The following is a 22,143-nucleotide window of genomic DNA, read 5'->3' as shown; positions in this document are numbered from 1 at the left end:
GAAGTCGGGCCCTAAAATGGTTGAAAGGTTAGAAGGTAAGAAGGTGAATTACAAAGTAACTTTTGTCTGAACTGAATTGAAAATCGGGATTTTGACCCAGACTGGAAGACATCGACCCTGATATTACAATACAGCATTGAGTAAAATTAAACATTACACTATAAAGTCAAAAATCACCAGGTTATAGCCCAACAGGTCTATTTAGGTGTACTGCTCCTTCATCAGGTTGTTTTGGAGAATAAGATCGTAAGACACAGAATTTATAGCAAAAGTTTACAGTATGATGTAACTGAAATTATGTATTTAAAAAGACCTGGATTGTTTGTTAAGGCTCTCATCTTTTAGAATGACTATGTTGGTTTCAGTTCTTTCATATGTATAGCCCAGAACTTTTTTTTGAAGTTACATTCTCAAGTGAACTTTAACAATAGGTGCCATGTTGGCCCAGGTAATGTATTGAAGGTATGAGGTGCTCTGTGTGAAGCTGTCTGTGCCCCAATGTTCAGATTGATTCTATTTCTAAAAAAGGAATTTACAGAATCTTACATGGATTCATGTAATGTAACAAAATATAATTCATGTAATGTAACAAAATGCAATTCTGCAAGTACAAATTCACCCAACAAACGTATATGGGTGTGTGTGTACAGGGGGTAGTTATAAGTTTCTGTGAGAGAGTGTGTGCATGTGTATGAGTGTGAATGTAAAGGGTATAAGTCTGCGAGAGGGTGTGTGTGGGTGTGTGTGTGTGTGGGTGTGTGTGTGTGTGTGTGTGTGTGTACGAAGTTAGCTGTCAGCCACTGCTCAGCCACTTTGATTTGTTGCCTGTCCCAAAGTCCGTCTTGGAGGATGGTCACCCAAAGGTCCGAGGTCGAATGTCCTGGACCACTGAAGTGTTCTCTGACTGGGAGGGAAGACTCCTGTTTGCTGATTGCTGTGCGGTGTCCAATCATCCATTGCCATAGCCTCTACTTGGTCTCGCTAATGTACCATGCCTTGGGGCACCCTTGCTTGCAGCCTTACCTACAGAAAATTGCAACATTAGTCATTGTGCCAACAATATTGCCTAAATAATACATAAATGACTTATTTTAAACATGCTGTTCAAATGGAGACTGACTTTTCTCTGTTTGAATTATCCTACTTCCACTTTTGGCCTCTCAAAGGTTTTAATGCATACGCTGTTTGCAATATTCACAGTTAAATTGCCATGGCTGTTACTTATAGAACATAGAACATAGAAAAATACAGCGCAGTACAGGCCCTTTGGCCCTCGATGTTGCACCGACCGAAGCCTACCTAACCTACACTAGCCCAATAACCTCCATTTGCTTATCCAATGCCCGCTTGAATGACCATAAAGAGGGAGAGTCCACCACTGATACTGGCAGGGCATTCCATGAACTCACAACCCGCTGAGTAAAGAATCTACCCCTAACATCTGTCCTATACCAACCTCCCCTTAATTTAAAGCTATGTCCCCTAGTAACAGCTGACTCCATACGCGGAAAAAGGTTCTCACTGTCAACCCTATCTAAACCCCTAATCATCTTGTACACCTCTATCAAATCTCCCCTAAACCTTCTTTTCTCCAATGAGAACAGCCCTAAGTGCCTCAGCCTTTCCTCATACGATCTTCCTACCATGCCAGGCAACATCCTGGTAAACCTCCTCTGCACCCGTTCCAGTGCCTCCACATCCTTCCTATAGTATGGCGACCAAAACTGTACACAATACTCCAGATAAGGCCACACCAGAGTCTTATACAACTGCAACATGACCTCAGGACTCCGGAACTCAATTCCTCTACCAATAAAGCCCAGTACGCCATATGCCTTCTTCACCGCACTATTTACCTGGGTAGCAACTTTCAGAGATCTGTGTACATGGATACCAAGATCCCTCTGCTCATCCATACTACCAAGTATCCGAACATTAGTCCAGTAATCCATCTTCTTATTACTCTTACCAAAGTGAATGACTTCACACTTAGCTACATTGAATTCCATTTGCCACCTTTCTGCCCAGCTCTGCAACTTATCTATATCCCACTGTAACCTGCCACATCCTTCTTCGCTGTCCACCACTCCACCGACTTTCGTGTCATCCGCAAACTTGCTCACCCAGCCTTCAAGCCCCTCCTCCAGGTCATTTATAAAAATGACAAACAGCAATGGTCCCAAAACAGATCCTTGTGGAACACCGCTAGTAACTGCACTCCAAGATGAACCTTTACCATCAACTACTACCCTCTGTCTCCTTCCAGCCAGCCAATTCCTAATCCAAACCTCTAATGCGCCCTCAATGCCATACCTCTGTAATTTTTGCAGTAGCCTACCATGGGGTACCTTATCGAATGCCTTGCTAAAATCCATATACACCACATCTACTGCTTTACCCTCGTCCACTTCCTTGGTCACCTTCTCAAAGAACTCAATAAGGTTTGTGAGGCACGACCTGCCCTTCACAAAACCATGCTGACTATCCTTGATCACATTATTCCTATCCAGATGTTCATAAATCCTATCCCTTACAATTCTCTCTAAGACTTTGCCCACAACAGAAGTGAGACTCACTGGCCTATGGTTACTAGGGCTGTCCCTACTCCCCTTCTTGAACAAGGGGACCACATTTGCTATCCTTCAGTCTTCTGGCACTATTCCTGTACACAACGACAACATAAAAATCAAGGCCAATGGCTCCGCTATCTCCTCCCTTGCTTCCCAGAGGATCCTAGGATAAATGCCATCAGGCCCAGGGGACTTATCTATTTTCACCCTTTCCAGTATTCCCCGGACCTCTTCCCTACATACCTCAAAGCCGTCCATTCTAATCACTTGTGACTCAATATTCACATCAGCAACAATGTCCTGTTCCTGAGTGAATACTGACGAATATGTGGTTGAGAGTACAGTATATTGCCCCATTAAAAGAGCAGGTCAAGTGACCCAGAGATGGGAACAAAGGTAGGCAGTCTAAAAACTGACGGTGGAGCCAAGAGGGCACACAATAAAGTATTCCCTGTTCTCGGTTATCCTCTATCTATCTTGTGTTCTGTTTGTGGCTCTGGTGAACCACAAACACAATAACTGGTGATGAGGGTGAGATCCAACCCAGAAATTATATGCGAACGCCATTTTTTGGGGATGGAAGGACATCACCTAGACTTGGAAAAGAGTGCAGGATTGTGGAGATAACATCAATGGAAGCAATCACGAGGGGGCTTAGGCTGTGGTTGACACCGGAGGAGGGGAGTACTCACTCAGAAGCTACCAAAGTCTCGCAGAGAGTGGTTGTGGAGGGACTCGGCTGTGGGCAACGTCAGGGAAGAAAGGTATGCTAATGCGATCAGTGAAGGAGTGGCTGGGGCGGACAGCATTCACTAAGGGGACTTCGGTTGTGAACAGCTTCTCAACTCAAGTAATGGGAAAATGTCTTACCAGTGGAAAAACAAAATGGCAGGCCAATTTGAAGCAATGGGAATGATTGACAAAGAAACAGAAAGTTGGATTCTGTACACTGGATGTTTTGACGTTGTAGGGTTCTGGTTTGTCATCAATTATTTGCTGATTTTAGGTGTTGGAATCACCTTCAGATCCCTGGTTCTGACAGTGAAATTATTTAGGACATGTGAAGTGAAGAAGGCGTTTTACAGGTGTTTTAGGGCAAAACATCTCTGCGTTTATTTTAGTACAAAAAGTTAAATATAATACAAGAAATAAAGGCAAGTGTAATAAACATGAAATTAACACAATTAACAATGCAGAGGATGGTAATTACAAAGAACAAAGAACATTACAGCACAGGAACGGGCCCCTCAACCCTCCAAGCCTGTGTCAATCCATATCCTTTATCTAAATCTGCTACCTATTTTCTAAGGATCCATATCCCTCTGCTCCCTGTCCATTTGTGTATCTGTCTAGATACATCTTAAATGTTGCTATCATTCCTGCCCTACTACCTCCACTGTAAACGCATTCCAGGCACTCACCACCCTCTGCGTGAAGAACTTTCAATCTATTTCTCCCCTAAACTTTTCCCCCCTTACTTTGAACTCGTGACCCCTAGTAATTGCGTCCCCCACTCTGGGAAAAATGTTCTTGTTATCCACCGTGTCTACACCTCTCATAATATTGTCGGCCTCAATCAGATCCCCCATCAACTTCCTTCTTTCCAATGAAAATAATCCTAATCTACTCAACCTCTCCTCATAGCTCGCACCTCCAACCTGAAATAAACCCAAAAAAGGATGTCAGAGCACAGTCTACAAGTAAGAAAGGGAATATGCAAGTTTTTTTTACATACTTCGGCCATGTAATCAATAGTAAGGCACCGTAGAAGACAGAGGCTGTCATGGAAGTCCCTAGACCACAGAATGTGTCTCAACTGCTATTGTTCTTGTGTCTTATGGCAAGTTTGTATCTGATCTCACAACTGTGCATTAGCTACTGGGAAAAGGGTGACCATGGAAATGGACTCAGGAATGTGAGGAAGCTTACCAGGTAGTGAAGCAAGCCTTAAAACGGTCGAAAGTGTTGACTCATTTCCACCCAAAGTTGCCCCTGCAGTTGGCACATGACACCTAGCCTTATTGCTGCGCTTCTCCGAATGTCGGTATCTGATTTCATATGAGTAAGCTGTCAGAACCAATGCCCATCTCTGCAGGTGTGCTGCTGCCATCGACAGTATCCCCATATACAGGCTAAAAATACAGGTTAGCGGCATGAGGTTCGTCAGCAACACCAAGTGCCTGCCATAAAGAAATGGGTGAACGACTGAACACTGAACACGATATCCTTTTCCACTTGGGTATATTTCTCCTCTATCTTTGTGCGACACCTAGCCTTATTGGCTGGGTGTTGCACGTTATACATCTTACCCAACAGAGAGGAAAGGCACATTGTGTACACATTGAAGTCTCTAACAAAGATAGAGGAGAAATATACCCAAGTGGAAAAGGATATCGTGTTCAGTGTTCAGTCGTTCACCCATTTCTTTATGGCAGGCACTTGGTGCTGCTGACGAACCTCATGCCGCTAACCTGTATTTTTAGCCTGTATATGGGGATACTGTCGATGGCAGCAGCACACCTGCAGAGATGGGCATTGGTTCTGACAGCTTACTCATATGAAATCAGATACCGACATTCGGAGAAGCGCAGCAATGCAGATGTTTTGACAAGGTTACTACTACCAGGGAATAACAATGTTCCTGACTGGAACCTGAAAACTATATACTTTTCCCCAGGAAGACAAGGTACCAGTGCTGGCAAATCAGGTGCAGAATGTTACCTGGAATGACCAGTCTTGAGCCTATTAGTGGACTTAGTCTGGAGGAGAAAGACTTGTCATAGAAACAGCCCAGTGTTACGCCTTTACCTGTCCAGGAGTTGGGAATTGTCCATATCAGATGAGTATTTAATGTGGGGAATGAGAGTTGTTATCCTTTCCCTTTAAGGTGAAAACTGGTGGAACCAGAGCACCAAGGGCACCCCATCATGGCGCAAATGAAGAAAATAGCCAGGAGCACTTCCAGATTGAGGAGAAAACAGGATTGTGCAAATCCTGTGCATTAGTATAGAAGGCACTGCAGCTGTGGCAGCAGATTCACATCAACTTTGTGGGAACCAATCGAGCAACTAATGCTTTTAGTGATCTTGGATACCCACTCTAAATGGCATAAAGTGGTTATGTAATCCTTTGTTGTCACCGTAGCTTTAATGGAGCTGTTGGCACGTCTTCCTTCTTCTGCCCACATCTCAATATTATCGAGGTAAAAACAATGACAGCAGATGCTGGAAACCAGATTCTGGATTAGAGTGGTGCTGAAAAAGCACAACAGTTCAGGCAGCATCTGAGGAGCAGTAAAATCGCCGTTTCGGGCAAAAGCCCTTCATCAGGAATACAGGCAGAGAGCCTGAAGGGTGGAGAGATAAGTGAGAGGAGGGTGGGGGTGGGGAGAAAGTAGCATAGAATGCAATAGGTGAGTGGGGAAGGGGATGAAGGTGATAGGTCAGGGAGGAGGGTGGAGTGGATAGGTGGGAAAGAAGATAGGCAGGTAGGACAAGTCATGGGGACAGTGCTGAGCTGGAAGTTTGGAACTGGGGTGAGCTGGGGGAAGGGGAAATGAGGAAACTGTTGAAGTCCACATTGATGCCCTGGGGTTGAAGTGTTCCGAGACAGAAGATGAGGCGTTCTTCCTCCAGGCGTTGGGTGGTGAGGGAGCGGCGGTGAAGGAGGCCCAGGATCTCCATGTCCTCGGCTGAGTGGGAGGGGGAGTAGAAATGTTGGGCCACGGGGCGGTGTGGTTGATTGGTGCGGATGTCCCAGAGATGTTCCCTAAAGCGCTCTGCTAGAAGGCGTCCACTCTCCCCAATGTAGAGGAGACTGCATCAGGATCAACGGATACAATAAATGATATTGGTGGATGCGCAGGTAAAACTTTGATGGATGTGAAAGGCTCCTTTAGGGCTTTGGATGGAGGTGAGGGAGGAGGTGTTGCAATTCCTGCGGTGGCAGGGGAGGTTGCCAGGATTGAAGGGTGGGTTGTAGGGGGGTGTGGACCTGACCAGGTAGTCACAGAGGGAATGGTCTTTGTGGAAGGCGGAAAGGGGTGGGGAGGGAAATATATCCCTGGTGGTGGGGTCTTTTTGGAGGTGGCGGAAATGTCGGCGGATGATTTGGTTTATGCTAAGGTTTGTAGGGTGGAAGGTGAGCACCGGGGCATTCTGTCCTTGTTACGGTTGGAGGGGTGGGGTCTGAGGGCGGAGGTGCGGGATGTGGACGAGATGCATTGGAGGGCATCTTTAACCACGTGGGAAGGGAAATTGCGGTCTCTAAGGAAGGAGGCCATCTGGTGTGTTCTGTGGTGGAACTGGTCCTCCTGGGAGCAGATATGGTGGAGGCAGAGGAATTGGGAATACAGGATGGCATTTTTGCAGGAGGTAGGGTGGGAAGAGGTATAATCCAGGTAGCTGTGGGAGTCGGTGGGTTTGTAAAAAAATGTCGGTGTCAAGTCAGTCATCATTAATGGAGATGGAGAGGTCCAGGAAGGGGAGGGAGGTGTCAGGTAAATTTAAGGTCAGGGTGGAATGTGTTGGTGAAGTTGATGAATTGCTCAACCTCCTCGCGGGAGCACGAGGTGCCGCCAATGCAGTCATTAGTGTAGCTGAGGAAGAGATGGAGAGTGGTGCCGGTGTAATTATGGAAGATGAGCTGTTCTACATAGCCAACAAAGAGACAGGCATAGCTGGGGCCCATACGTGTGCCCATGGCTACCCCTTTGGTCTGGAGGAGGTGGGAGGATTCGAAGGAGAAATTGTTAAGGGTGAGGATCAGTTCGGCCAGACAAATGAGAGTGTCGGTGGAAGGGTACTGTTGGGGACGTCGGGAGAGGAAGAAACGGAGGGCTTAGAGGCCCTGGTCATGGCGGATGGAGGTGTAGAGGGATTGGATATCCATGGTGAAGATGAGGCATTGGGGGCAAGGGAAACAGAAGTCTTGGAGGAGGTGGAGGGCATGGGTGGTGTCTTGAACTTATGTGGGGAGTTCCTGGACTGGAGGGATAGGACAATGCCGAGGTAGGTAGAGATGAGTTCAGTGGGGCAGGAGCATGCTGAGACAATGGGTTGGCCAGGGTGGTCAGGCTTGTGGATCTTGGGAAGGAAGTAGAATCGGGCAGTGCGGGGTTCCCGCACTATGAGGTTGGAAGCTGTGGGTGGGAGATCTCCTGAGGTGATGAGATTCTGTATAGTCTGGGAGATGATGGTTTGGTGATGGGGGATGGAGTCATGGTCGAGGGGGTGGTAGGAAGAGGTGTCCTCGAGTTGGCGTTTGGCTTCAGCAGTGTGGAGGTCAGTGTGCCAGACTACCACTGCGCCCCCTTTATCTATTGGCTTGATGGTGAGGTTGGGATTGGAGCAGAAGGATTGGAGGGCTGCGCGTTGTGAGGGTGAGAGGTTGGAATGGAGGAGGGGGGTAGACAGGTTGAGGCGGTTAATGTCCCGGCGGCAGTTGGAAATGAAGAGGTCAAAGGTGGGTAATAGGCCAGCACGGGGTGTCCAGGTGGATGGAGTGTGTTGGAGGTGGGCGAAGGGGTCCTTGGAATGTGGGCGGGAATCCTGATTGTAAAAGTAAGTTTGGAGGCAGAGGTGGAGGCGGCGGAAGAAGTATTTGACCTCACGGCGTGTATTAAATTCATTGATGCTTAGGTGGAGGGGGATGAAGGTGAGTTCTTTGCTGAGGACTGATCGTTTGTCCTCAGTGAGGGGGAGGTCAGGAGGAATGGAAAAAACTCAGCAGGGCTGGGAGCTGGGATCTGGTGTGGGTGTGGAGCTGGGAGTGGGGCGGAGCCTGTAACTGGTGTGGATGAGGTGGTGGGGGGAATGGGGGTGGAGTCATGAGCAGGGTGGTGTTTCCCTCAGGGTTCTGGGGGGAGGGGATGGTAACAATGGGATCTGTGGGGGGGGTGTCAGCAGAATGCAGGTGAGTGGCGTTGGTGGGGGTGGAAGTGGTGACAAACATGGCAGTGGGGGGGTGGAAGTCACTGAGCGTGTGACATCAGCGATGATGTGAGGGGCGGAAGTGATGTCACATGTGGTGCATGAGGAATTGTGAGGGGCAGAAGTGGCTGTGGAAGTGGCCATGATGGGGACGGAAGTGACATCATCAATCAGCATGGGGATGGTGGCTGCATTAGCTGCATGGCTAATGGTGTCCGAGCAGTTCCAGAGGTCGGGGGAATCTTCTGGAATGTTTGAGGACCGCTGGTTATGGAGGTGGATAGATAAAAATTTGTTGTACTTACAGTTTTTGGTGAGATGGAGTTGAAATACTGTTTGTTGAGAGTATGAATTCTCCTGAGGATGTAGTACAGAAGAGGTCCTTTGCAATTCTGAGTGAGTGTGGCCCTCAGCTGAGGCAGGGCTGACTGTAGAGAGGTTAGGTGCCGGCGCATTGCTGCGAGCGTGGAGCGGAGGATCTTGAAAGAGAACCATTGCTGGTGTTTTTGAATCTGTAGTCTGTACTGTTTGTCCTGTTTGATTAGATTACTTACAGTGTGGAAACAGGCCCTTCGGCCCAACAAGTCCACACCGACCCGCCGAAGCGTAACCCACCCAGACCCATTCCCCTATATTTACCCCTTCATCTAACACTACAGGCAATTTAGCGTGGCCAATTCACCTAACCTGCACATTTTTGGACTGTGGGAGGAAACCGGAGCATCCGGAGGAAACCCACGCAGACACGGGGAGAATGTGCAAACTCCACACAGAGAGTCGCCTGAGGTGGGAATTGAACCCGGGTCTCTGGCGCTGTGAAGTAGTAGTGCTAACCACTGTGCCACCATGCCGCCCTGTTTGGTTCCGAACTCTGCTGGTTTAAAGGTGGTCCGGAGTCCACGTGGGATGAGTTGGTGACAGAGGCAGGCACTGAGGAAGCAAATGTGGCTGTGGTAGCGAGTTTGTTTCAGGACATGGTTGAAGAGCTTCAGGGCAGAGGAAATGACCTGGGAGTTGCAGTGGGAGAGGGACTCTGAGATTCTTGTAGAGAATCCAGCACCAGTCTAATGTCAAACTGTCTACCCTATGCAATTTCTCGCTGTCCTCACCTTCATTTTGTTTTTCAAATTCACTCCTTCAAAATAAATTGTGCCAGGATGATGCTCCTACGTCTTTGTTCCAAATGTCAGCCCTTGGCTATCTTTCAAAGAAAATAAGAGCAGGAGTAAGCCATTCAGCCTATCGAAACTGCTCTCCATTTAACACGATCATGGCTGGTCCTCTACCTCAATGCCATACTCCCTCTCTCTCCCCATACCAGTTGGTATCTTTAGCTTCTGAACATGACTTACATTTTTCTAAAGTGATGTAGCACCCACAGCTTTCACTAGTAGAGAATTCTACGGGTTCACCAACCTCTGAGTGAAGAAATTTCTCCATATCTCAGTCCACAACTTACCTGCTCCATCGCAACCCGATTCCTCAGCTTTTATATTCGATCTAATCAATTCGTTCAGCTTTCTGTTCAGCAATTTCTAATGCACCACTAAAGTAAAACAAAGCACTGTAGATGCTGAAGATCTGAAAAAAAAACAGAAATTTCTAGTGGAATTCAGTAGGTCTAGCAGCACCTATAGAGAGAAAGCACAGTTGACATTTCAAGTCCAGTGAGTGGAATAATATAATATTTACCATACTTGGATCAAATTTTAAATTGAACTGTGGCCCTAATAGTCAGAGGGAAATTGAGAAACAAACTTGTAAGCAGATCTCAGCTATCTATAAGAATAACAGGGTGGTTATGGTAGGGGATTTTAACTTTCCAAACATAGACTGAGACTGCCATACTGTTAAGGGTTTAGATGGAGAGGAATTTGTTAAGTGTGTACAAGACAATTTTCTGATTCAGTATGTGGATGTACCTACTAGAGCAGGTGCAAAACTTGACTTATTCTTGGGAAATAAGGCAGGGCAGGTGACTGAAGAGTCAGTGGGGGAGCACTTTGGGGCTGCGACCATAATTCTATTAGATTTGAAATAGTGATGGAAAAGAATACACCAGATCTAACAGTTGAAGTTCTAAATTGGAGAAAGGCCAATTTTGACAGTATTAGGCAAGAACTTTCGAAAGCTGATTGGGGGCAGATCTTCGCAGGTTAAGGGACGGCTGGAAAATGGGAAGTCTTCAGAAATGAAATAACGAGAATCCAGAGAAAGTATATTCCTGTTAGGGTGAAAGGAAAGGTATAGGGAATGCTGGATAACTAAAGAAATTGAGGGTTTGGTTAAGAAAAAAAGGAAGCATATGTAAGGTATAGACAGGATAGATCGAGTGAATCCTTAGAAGAGTATAAAGGAAGTAGGAGCATACTTAAGAGGGAAATCAGGAGGGCAAAAAGGGGACATAAGATAGCTTTGGCAAACAGAATTAAGGAGAATCCAAAGAGTTTTTACAAATACATTAAGGACAAAAGGGTAATTAGGGAGAGAATAGGGACCCTCAAAGATCAGCAAGACGGCCTTTGTATGGAGCCACAGAAAATGGGGGAGATACTAAATGAGTATTTTGCATCAGTATTTACTGTGGAAAAGGATATAGACTGTAGGGAAATAGATGGTGACATCTTGCGAAGTATTCATATTACTAAGGAGGAAGTGCTGGATGTCTTGAAACGGGTAAAGGTGGATAAATCCCCAGGACCTGATCAGGTGTACCCTAGGACTTTGTGGGAAACTAGAGAAGTGATTGCTGGGCCTGAGATATTTGTATCATCAATAGTCACAGGTGAGGTGCCTGTGGAGGTTGTCAAACGTGGTGCCACTGTTTAAGAAGGGTGGTAAGGACAGGCCAGGGAAGTATAGACCAGTGAGCCTGATGTCAGTGGTGGACAAGTTGTTGGAGGGAATCCTGAGGGACAGGTTGTACATGCATCTGGAAAGGCAAGGACTGATTAGAGATAGTCAGCATGGTTTTGTGCGTGGGAAATCGTGTCTCACAAACTTGATTGAGTTTTTTGAAGAAGTAACAAAGAGGGCAGAGCGGTAGATGTGATCTATATAGACTTCAGTAAGGGGTTCGACAAAGTTCCCCATGGGAGACCGATTAGCAAGGTTAGATCTCACGGAATACAGGGAGAACTAGCCATTTGGATACAGAACTGGCTCAAAGGTAGAAGACAGAGGGTGGTAGTGGAGGGTTGTTTTTCAGACTGGAGGCCTGTGATCAGTGGAGTGCCACAAGAATCGGTGCTGGTTCCTCTACGTTTTGCCATTTACATAAATCATTTGGATGCGAGCATAAGAGGTACAGTTAGTAAGTTTGCAGATGACACCAAAATTTTAGCAGTAGTGGACAGCGAAGAGGGTTACCTTGGATTACAACAGGATCTGGACCAGATGGGCCAATGGGCTGAGAAGTTGCAGATGGAGTTTAATTCAGATAAATGCGAGGTGCTGCGTTTAGGAAAGGAAATCTTAGCAGGACTTATACACTTAATGGTAAGGTCCTAGGGAGTGTTTCTGAACAAAGAGACCTTGGAGTGCAGGTTCATAGCTCCTTGAAAGTGGAGTCACAGGTAGACAGGATAGTGAAGAAAGCATTTGGTATGCTTTCCTTTATTGGTCAGAGCATTGAGTACAGGAGTTGGAAGGTCATGTTACAGCTGTACAGGACATTGGTTAGGCCAATTTTGGAATATTGCGTGCAATTCTGGCCTCCTTCCTATCGGAAAGATGTTGTGAAACTTGAAAGGGTTCAGAAACGATTTACAAGCATGTTGCCACGGTTGGAGGATTTGAGCTACAGGGAGAGGCTGAACAGGCTGGGGCTGTTTTCCCTGGAGCGACGGAGGCTGAGGGGTGACCTTATCTAGGTTTACAAAATTATGAGGGGCATGGATAGGATAAATAGGCAAAGTCTTTTCTCTGGGGTCGGGGAGTCCAGATCTAGAGGGCATAGGTTTAGGGTGAGAGGGGAAAGATATTAAAGAGACCTATGGGGCAACTTTTTCACTCAGGTTGGTACATGTATGGAATGAGCTGCCAGAGGATGTGGTGGGGGCTGGTACAATTGCAACATTTGAAAGGCATTTGGATGGGTATATGAATAGGAAGGGTTTGGAGGGATATGGGCCGGGTACTGGCAGGTGGGACTAGATTGGGTTGGGATATCTGGTCGGCATGGAGGGGTTGGACTGAAGGGTCTGTTTCCATGATGTACATCTCTATGACTCTATGAGATGCGTAACTTTGGAACTTTGGATCTTTGAATATAAGATACATTAAGAAAGTAAACATTTTGTCTGTCCTTAAAATGTCCTTTTATTTAAGAACACATGAAATAAGAAAAGGTTATTGGCCCACCAAATCTACTCCTTTTTCAGACCATAAATGGTCAGTAATGTCCATGTGATTGTCTAAAGGGAAATTCTGCTTAAATGCTCTGTAACAATACATTGATATCGAAAGCATTTGAAGCAAGGAGATTAACTCATTATGTTTCATTCTGTGTATGAGACGTCCTGTTACATAGACATAATACATTTCAGCACACACTCAAGTTGTCAGTCCATTCTTTTCAAAATAAAAGTATTATCTTGAGTAATATGTGCACCAACCCTACTCTCATCATCCAAGTTACCATTCTGATCGGACACAATCATAACTTCATTGTGTAGAATTTGCAACATTCCAAATGCATCCACATATACACGAGGCAAATTACTGCCAACTCTCGAAGGTCATCGAGACAGATGATTCCAGCTGTGTGCATCTATGCCTGGCAGGTTTGTTATTATAAAAATAAATGTCTTCTTCCAGTAGCTAAATCTGTTTTAAATTCTGTTAATATCCCTAAAGATGGTAACATTTTGAAGCTGGATTACTAAGCTCATGAGAAATTTTCAGGTGAGTGAACTCCGAAATAGCCAGCTGCCTAAAACTCAACTTCTGAGCCGTCAAATTATCCTTTGGGAAAGTCCACAGTACAGCAGATACACAATCTCATGAATGTGCTCCCTGATCATGCCCACATCTCAAGATAATTTTTTATCTCTTCCAGTTACTCATCTCACTCTATTTTACTATATTTTAGCAGTTCAATAATAGCAAATGTACAAATTATTTAATACAGCTTCTCACCTTTGAGGCTTGCATAAGTCAGGAATAAGTTAATCATTTAAATAAATTGTAAAGATTCACTTCATTGTTTGATTTATTTCTCAGATTGTGTGGTGCTACAAATCTTTTTTTAAAAAGTATAAACTTGAGGTTTCTAGCAGGAAATTAATCAGCCAAAATAAAATACCTGGAAATAGCAACAACACGAATCACTGTTACAAAATGCTTGTGATGAAATCATTATATAAAATATGGTATGACAGTACTATTATCATAAAACCGCAATTTCTCATGAGCCACACCAACAAAGCTATATATGGCTATATAGAACTTCAAAGGATTTATAACACAGAAATGGACCATTTGACCCAACAAACTCACACTCTAATTGAGCTTCCTCATATCTTTCCTTATCTATTCTCTTCTCCAAAATATGTTTGGCTATCACCTCCTTCACTGCATCTATACTAATCACTTTAACCTTTCCCTGCCGTGCTGCACTGATATATTTTCATGGAGTCATAGAGATGTACAGCATGGAAGCAGACCCTTCGGTCCAACTCGGCCATGCCAACCAGATATCCCAACCTAATGTAGTCCCACTTGCCAGCACCCGTTCCATATCCCTTCAAAACCCTTCTTATTCATATACCCATCCAGATGCCTTTTAAATGTTGCAATTGTAGCAGCCTCCACCACTTCTTCTGGCAGCTCATTCCATATACACACCACCCTCTGCGTGAAAACGTTGTCCCTTAAGTCTCTTTTATATCTTTTGCCTCTCACCCTAAACCTATGCCCTCTAGTTCTGGATTCTCCCACCCCAGGGAAATGACTTTGTCTATTTACCCTATCCATTCCCCTCATGATTTTATAAATCTCTATAAAGTCACCCCTCAGCCTCCGTCGCTCCAGGGAAAACAGCCCCAGCCTGTTCAGCCTCTCCCTATAGCTCAAATCCTCCAACCGTGGCAACATCCTTGTAAATCTTTTCTGAACCCTTTCAAGTTTCACAACATCCTTCCTATAGAAAGGAGGCCAAAATTGCACATAACATTCCAAAGGTGGCCTAACCAATGTCCTGTACAGCTGCAATATGGCTTCCCAACTCCTGTACTCAATACTCTGACCAATAAACAGTCATAACGATATACAGCACAGAAACAGGCACTTCAGTCCAACTCGTCCATGCCGACCAGATATTCCATATAAATCCAGTCCCATTTACCAGCATTTGTCTCATATCCCTCTAAACCCTTCCTATTTATATACACATCCAAATGTCTTTTAAAAGCTGTAATTATACCAGCCTCAATCACTTCTTCTGGCAGCTCATTCCATACGCGCACCACCCTCTGCATGAAAATGTTGCCCCTTAGGTCCCTTTTAAATCTTTCCCCTCTAACCATAAATCTATGCCCTCCCATTTTGGACTCTGTCATCCCAGGGAAAAGACATTGTCTATTTATCCTATCCATGCCCCTCATGACTTTATAAACCTCTATAAGGTCACCCATTAAGCCTCCGATGCTCCAGGGGAATTCGCCCCAGTCTAGACTCGCTTTCCCTCTAGCTCAAGCCCTCCAACCCGAGTAACATTAAGTCACTGGAAAGACCAGCATTTATTGCCTAGTCCCAAATGCCCTTAAACAGAATAGCTTGCTGAGCTATTGCAGTGGGCAGATCAGAGTTAACTACATTGCTATGGTCTGGAGTCGCATGTAGGTCTGATCAGGTAAGGGTGGCAGATTACTTTCCCTAATTGACATTAGAGAACCAGTTTTATTTTCTATAACAACTGATGATAACTTAATAGTTACCAGTACTGAAGTAAGCTATTAATTTCAGATTTTTTCATTGAAGTTTAATTACATCAGTTGACATTGTGGTATTGAACCCATTCTGCTAGAGTGTTAGCATAGGATTCTGGATTACTTATCCAGTGACATTACAATTATAACAACATCTCCACTTGTATTCCAGCCATAATTGTCTTTGAAAGGATTGTGTTTAACTGTGTTCTTGAATACCTACATTTTTAGTAGGTACGTTCACAATGCTATTAGGTAGAATGTCTCAGCAATTTGACTCAGTCACAATGAAGGAAGATCCTTTATTTTCAAGTTGAAATGGTCTGTGACTAAGAAAGAGACCTTGGACGTTAAACGTGAAGGTGATCCATCTATCCAGAGGATTTCTGGGCCTCCCCACAAAGGTGGATGCAAATTTTGCTAGTTTACTCAGTCAACCTGAGACGTGACTGGACGCCATACCTATTGAATGGCATAGTGGCTCAGTCGTAAGCATTGCTGCCTCACAGCACCAGGGACCTGGGTTTGATTGCAGCCTTGGGAGACTGTCTGTGTGGTGTTTACACGTTCTCCCCATGTCTGCATGAGTTTCCTCTGGGTGCTTTGGCTTCCTCCCACAATCCAAAGGTGTGCAGGTTAGGAAATTGGCCATGCTAAATTGCCCATATTGTTCAGGGATGTGTAGATTAAGTGCATTAGTTAGAGGTAAATGTCAAGTAATAGGTTAGGGGAATGGGTCTGGGTGGGTTACTCTTTGGAAGGTTGGTGTGGTCTTGTTGGGCCGAAGGGCCTGTTTCCACACTGTGGAATTCTATGATTCTATTTGCCCCCCTTGTTCTTCTAATAGGTAGAAGTAATGAGTTTAGAAAGCACTGTCAAAGGAGGCCTAGAAAGTTATTGCAATGCATCATGTAGATTTTGTACATTGTTGTTGCTGTGAACCTATGATGGGGGGGGAGTAAATATTTAAAGTGTTGGATGAGGTGATGAGCAAACATTGTCCTGATGGATCCAGGCTTCGTGACAGCTTTCGGATCTGCAATCATCCAGACAAGTGGATAGTATATGATCACGCTCTTGACTTGTGCCTAGTAGATGATGCACAGGTTTTGAGGAGTCAAAAAATGAATTACTGTAACAGAGTTCCCAGTCTCATGCCTGTTCTTTTAGTTGCAATGTTATATGGCTGGTCCAGTTAAATTCCTATCTAACAGTAATCCCCAGGATATGCATGTTGGGAAATTTATGGAAGTGAACAAAGTTAAAAATCACACAACACCAGATTAGAGTCCAACCGGTCCACTTGGAAGCACAAGCCCTCGGAGCTAGCTGCCTGATGAAGGAGCAGTGTGCCAAGAGCTTGTACTTCCAAACAAACCAGTTAGACCACAACCCAGTGTTATGGTAAATTTAATGATATTCAATGCCGACAGAGTTCAATTTTAGATTCTCTCTTGTTAGAGATGGTGACTGCCTGGCACTAATTAGGCCAAATCTGAATGTCACCTGGGTCCTGCTGCCATGTAGACATAGTCTGCTTCAGTACCTGAGGACATATGAACGGTGCTAAACATTGTGCAATCGTAAATGAACCTCCCCATTTCTGACATCATGATGAAAAGGTCATTGGTGAAGAGCAGCAAAAAAATTCATTGCAAATCTCCTTTCAGATTTCTTGATGACTATATTACAATAATGGCCTCTAGCTATGCTCCACCCAGCAGAGGATATATTCTCTTTATCCACTCCATCAGAAAACCTTTCCTAATTTTAAAGACCTCTCTTTGGACTCCCATCAGTCTTCTTTTTTCAAGCAAAAAGAGACCAAGTCTGTCAATCTTTAGTTGTATACATCTGCATTTCCAATATAATCAGAGAGTCATGGAGTCATAGAGATGTACAGCACAGAAACAGACCCTTCAGTCTAACTTGTCCACACCGACTAGATGTCCTAAAGTAATCTAGTCCCATTCGCCAGCATTTGGCCCATATCCCTCTAAACCCTTATTCAAATACCCATCCGGATGCCTTTTAAATTTTGTAATTGTACCAGCCTCCACCACTTCCTCTGGCAGCTCATGAGTGGGTTGAGCAGGGTTAATAGACATAAACTGTTTCCACTTGTAAAGGAGAAAAGAATGAGAGGGCATAGATTTAAAGTGACATGCAAACAAAGCAATTGTGACAGGAGAAAACCTTTTCACACGGCAAGTTGTTAGGATTTGAAATGCACTGCCTGGAAATGTGGTGGAGGCAGGTTCCACTGAGATATTCAAGAAGGCATTGGATGTTTGGGTAGTACTGGTATGCATGGATATGGGGAAAAAGCAGGAGACTGGCACTAGATAATAGAAATGGGTAAAATTATAGGACCAGTGTCGGTACAATGGGCTAAATAGCCTCCTTCTGTCCAACACATCACCCTCTGCATGAAAAGGTTGCCCCTTGGATCCCTTATAAATTTTTCTCCTGTCTCCCTCACCCTATGCCCTCTAGTTCTGGACTCTCCCATCTCAGGGAAAAGACCTTGTCTATTTACCCTATCTATGCCCCTCATGATTTTATAAACCTCTATAAGTCCCTCCTCAGCCTATGACGCTCCAGGAAAAACAGCCCCAGCTTATTCAGCCTCTTCCTTTAGCTCAAATTCTCCAACTCTAGCAACACCTTTGTAAATCTTTTCTGTACCCTTGTCATGTTTTTTAAATATTTTTTCTAAAACAGGATAGCCAAAACAGCAAATAATGCTTTAAATGTGATGCAAACATGCGATTTAAGTTTAGCATATTTTTTCTACTTTTCAACTCAGTCCTTCAAGAAATTAAACCTTATGACTGGATTGTATTTTTTTATAGCCATACTAGTCTGTGTTGAACAGCTTGGTGCATTTGTACTCCGCTTTTGTTCCTACATCCCATGTATTCTTGGGCTTTTCACATCCTTCATGACTTTCCTATTCTTCCTAATTGTTACGATTCCAGTTGATTTTATCTATGGACAAGTCAAATGCCAGACCAAAATCTGGCTTGATAAAAATATTTTGTTTTGTTTTTATTCAACAAGATGGTCTTTCACTGAAATATGAGCATGCAATATTAGTGATATAGTTTTAACAATAAATCAGACGTTTGTTACACAAAGCATATGGAATGAACTAAGCTATTTACATATAGCATAATTTGAAAGATTTTGAAACACAGTAAAAATATGCCATTTATCACAACATCATTGTTTAACAGTATCCAAACATCAAGAAGAGTTTCTTTCTCTATCGCATTCATAGCTTGAATGTAACTTTTTTTTAATGCCTGGTTATGAATGGTTTTTCTTGATTTCACAATCACAGAATTGTTATGGGACAGAAGGAGGTTTTTTGGCCCATTGTACCTACACTGGACCTATAAGTTCACCCATTTCTATTATCTAGTGCCAGTCTCCTACTTTTTCCCCCATATCCATGCACACCAGTACTACCCAAACATCCAATGCCTTCTTGAATATCTCAGTGGAACCTGCCTCCACCACATTTCCAGGAAGTGCATTTCAAATCCTAACAACTTGCCATGTGAAAAGGTTTTCTCCTGTCACACTTGCTTCGTTTGCATGTCACTTTAAATCTATGTCCTCTCATTCTTATTTCCTTTATAAGTGGAAACAGTTTCACTCTATTAACCCTGTTCAACCCACTCATGATTTTGAAAATCCCTATTAGATCTATTTTCAGCCTTCTTCTCTCCAGGAAAAAAAGTCCAACTTCTTCAAACCATCTTTAGTTTATGAAATTTCTCTTTATTGAAAGCATTCTATTAAATTGCTCAGTAAATTAGTCACACACCTAATCTTAGACTTACTCAGCTTCAGAGTTATAGCCAAACATTACTGATCTGGACTTTTCCACTAAAACCCAACCCTTACACAAAGGCAATCTATTGCCTAACTTTCCTGAACCACTTCCTGTCTCGAGGAGAAACAGTTCTGTATTTTTAATTTCAACCAGGATTTCTATGAACTGAAATCAAAAGCTTTCCAAGCTATGGGTTTATCCCCCTAAAGAACAAAATCAATTCCTCATTATTCTAAACTGACAGCAATCATATGCTTTTCAATGTTTATTCTATCCAATTGTAAATCTCACACAATGCAAGCAAATTCCCATTATCATTCCAGAGACACTCTCTCTCTTTCTCTCTCTCTCCTCTCTTGCATGCTGGTTTAAAACTACTGACTCCAAAAAGTCTGAAAAGTTATTTATTATCCTCTTATATATGCACATACCACAAGTTCAAAGTCCAAAAACTGAAGTAAGTTATATAAATATATTTTTTAAAATATCATGCACTCTACATCACACTAACAAATGTACCACTTCACATTTATCTGTGTCAGCCAATTTTTTTGCCCAATTTACAAGTATATTAATGTCCTCCTGTAATCTGGTACAGTCCTTCTTCGTGATGACATTCCTGCCAGTTTGGTATCATGTACAAATTTAGAAATTGCAACACTTATATCAACGCCCAAATTATTCATGTAAATTATAGAAACATTGAATCATAAAAGATAGGAGTAGGAGGAAGTCTTTCAGCCATTTTAGCCTTCTCCACCATTCATCACGATCATGGCTGATCATCCAACTCAATATCCTATTCCTGCTTTCTCCCATAACCTTTGATCCCTTTCACCAGACATGCTATATCTAGCCACTTCTTCCATACCTTCAATGGTTTGGCATCGACTACTTCCTGTGGTAATGAACTCCACAGGCTCACCATTCTTTGGGTGAGGAAATGTCTTTTGATATCTGTCCTAAGTGGTCTAGCCTGAATCCTCAGACTGTGATGCCCAGTTCTGGACACACCTACCACTGGGAACATCCTCCCTGCATCTACCCTGTCTAGTTGTTTTCGAATTTTATAAGTCTCCCCTCATTTGTCTGAACTCCAGCAAAAGCAATCCTAACCTAGTCAATCTCTCCTCAAACATCAGTCCTGCTCTCACTGAATCAGCCTGGGAAACCATCGCTGCATTCCCTCGAGAGCAAGAGCATCCTTCTTCAGAAAAGGAGACCATGTACAGCATTAACCCTTGCACTGAATACTGTCTAATGCCAGTTTCTCCTTCTCTGCTTGAAAAACCACCCTTTGCTCCTCTGCTTTGTGTTTCAAAGCTAGTTAGTATTCCATTCTGCCAATCATCCCCTGACTTCACATCCTCTGACCTTATTCAATAGTCTATTTGAAGCATCTTATCAATATTATAATACAGATAATGATATAAATTATATAATTATATAAAGAGGGGTTGATGGGCAGCAGCTATGGATACAGTCAGAATTTCAAGATGAGAATTCTGGAAATATAGATTTCACGCACATCTTATACCCCTTACCTAACACTACGGACAATTTAGCATGGCCAATTCACCTAACCTGCACATCTTTGGACTGTGGGAGGAAACCGGAGCACCCGGAGGAAACCCACACAGACACGGGGAGAATGTGCAAACTCCACACAGTCAGTCGCCTGAGGCGGGAATTGAACCCTCAGGCGACTGACTGTGTGGAGTTTGCACATTCTCCCCGTGTCTGCGTGGGTTTCCTCCGGGTGCTCCAGTTTCCTCCCACAGTCCAAAGATGTGCAGGTTAGGTGAATTGGCCATGCTAAATTGTCCGTAGTGTTAGGTAAGGGGTAAATGTAGGGGTATGGGGATGGGTGGGTTGCGCTTCGGCGGGTCAGTGTGGACTTGTTGGGCCGAAGGGCCTGTTTCCACACTGTAAGTAAGTAATCTAATCTAATCTAATTACCTGCAGGACAACTTTTATCAGCTTTCATCAGACTTCCTGCCTAACACGTGGGTTCATTGTCCACCTCTAATAAAGAGTGCTTTAAATACCTTGCCAGTTATTTATCACCTAGTCTTTATATAGGTCATCTAATACTTCACAGAAATCAAATAGTACCACTGTTTTCAGCTTTGATTTGTAAAAAAATCAGAATTGCAAATAGGAATGCCTATATAATTCTGACAACTTTCAACTGAAGCTCTTTCCCTGTAAAGGGATAAAAGAGATATTGATTTGAAGTCTAACTCGGTGTATTTTGATGCTTGAAGTTTAATCAAAAAGTAACAACATCCCTCAGGGGGACAGGAGTCTTTTAATACAACTTAGAGAGCTATTCATCATATCTTGCTGCTGGATATGACAATTTGTCTTTTATGAAATAAAGATATGGACTCCTTTCACAATTCAGTTCCCCCGAAAAAAAATCTGTAGAGAACTTCTACACTAATTACTTAAGATGAGTATTGCTTAAACTGTTCACTGTTAGTGCAACAGCTCTAGTAGCTCAGTTGCATCAACATGTGTCACGCACGATGGAGATGGTTACTGAAGAAGTTGCAGCAGACTATATTACAAACCGCAGTAACTCAGTGGAACAATACATAAAGGCAAGGTAGTACCAGAGTTGTCTTATCAATGGAGAAAGCACATCTGCTGTCAATCATAGATAACACTATAAGGTGATAAGGACCAACTGCCTACTGAAGCGCGCACTTCATTCGGTCAAATATACAAGGCATCTGTAATATTTCTACTAATGTTTTCAATTGTTCTTGATAAAAGTGGAAATTTCTGCTTTCTAGCTGTATTTTGCACATCATGAAAATAAATATGATCATAAAATTATAAGATGTAGGAGCAAAAGTGGGCCA

The sequence above is a fragment of the Chiloscyllium punctatum genome, chromosome 2, assembly GCF_047496795.1.
Source record: "Chiloscyllium punctatum isolate Juve2018m chromosome 2, sChiPun1.3, whole genome shotgun sequence".
NCBI lineage: Eukaryota > Metazoa > Chordata > Chondrichthyes > Orectolobiformes > Hemiscylliidae > Chiloscyllium > Chiloscyllium punctatum.
Note: the sequence above shows the minus strand (reverse complement) of the source record.